This window comes from Aplysia californica, unplaced genomic scaffold, assembly GCF_000002075.1.
Source record: "Aplysia californica isolate F4 #8 unplaced genomic scaffold, AplCal3.0 scaffold00235, whole genome shotgun sequence".
Taxonomy (NCBI): Eukaryota; Metazoa; Mollusca; class Gastropoda; order Aplysiida; family Aplysiidae; genus Aplysia; species Aplysia californica.
The window spans coordinates 730,215-731,408 of record NW_004797505.1 but is presented as its reverse complement, the minus strand read 5'-3'; the positions used below and the strand labels follow the sequence as shown (position 1 = coordinate 731,408).

Here is a 1,194-nt window from a genome sequence, read left to right as displayed (position 1 = left end):
TTTGATCCCCAACGCGGCGTACTGCTCGCGGCGCCGCGAAGAGAGAGAGGAGGCTCCATTAGTTCTAAGCTCCTTGGTTTTCTTGAAACTAATTGATCTGCGACAGTTTTCATTTTCGCGGCATGTGCGTGTGATCTGCAGCCAAAACATGCTGAAGTTTGACCAGAGAGTTTACAGTATTACTGTAAACCCTCTCTGGTTTGACCCACGTCCCAAAGGCAGTGCGCGCCGTCAGAGTGCGGCAATTCGTTTTGCTGTGATCGACCCACACATTCTTAATTACAATGATACCATTGTCAAGAAAAATGATAAAAAAGCAGAAATACGAATGAAATCGTAATAAAAGAAAAACTGTCATTCTTGGACAATTAAAAAAAAAAAAAAAAAACTTCCTCCCCGGCGGGGAATCGAACCCCGGTCTCCCGCGTGACAGGCGGGGATACTTACCACTATACTACCGAGGACACGGCATAGTAGGGCGAAGCTTAGAATATAATCTAAACAGCTTGTCGCTTTTCAGGCCGCCCATTAAAAGTGCATTTTATGACTGCGAACATGTCTGAACTGCTCTTTACCATTCTTTAGGCCTAGTGGTGAATAATATATCTCAACAGCACAATGGATTTCGTTTAGAGTAGCCTATATTCGCTCTTCTGTATACATATTTTGTTTTGTTACAAAATATTTTCGTTTCCTGTCCTTCCAAATTTAAAGAGCTCTCTACGTCGTAAAAATAAAAAAAAGTTATGCATTACCCAGATTTAGTAACTGTTTTACATACTTTGCCGGGAATATGTGTAGATCTAGATCTACAGCTGTTCATTTTTTATTTTTAAAAAAACATTTAATCTATGAGTTCATTTGTCTTTCCACAGCTTCAGTCAGTCTTCTTTACTTTTTTTTGTTTGCAGCATAGGGAAAATCGTAATTTAAAATTCTGATTGAATTTAGTCGATAATATTCAATTTTTTTTGGTAGAGAGTTTCTTTCATAATCTGTCTCGTTATAGTGAATCAGGGAATCTACACAAAAACTTTCTTCCATCTTCTGGCCTGGTATCGAGTTCGGAAACTTCCTGTTTTTTCTACAAGACCAATTTAGTTGAGCTTCACAATAAAAGTTAGTTTTTTTCCTCCCGATTATATCGATACTGGGCATGGACATTATTCGTTTCTAGTACCGAATAAATTGGTA

The 1,194-nt window shown here is 38.4% G+C and overlaps 1 non-coding gene across 1 annotated transcript; it reads right to left on the bottom strand.

The window, feature by feature from the left end:
* Positions 1-392: 392 nt before the first annotated feature.
* TRNAD-GUC lies at positions 393-464 on the bottom strand. Its single transcript has one exon. It is a non-coding gene; the product is annotated as a tRNA-Asp (tRNA).
* Between the last annotated feature and the right edge of the window lie 730 nt (positions 465-1,194).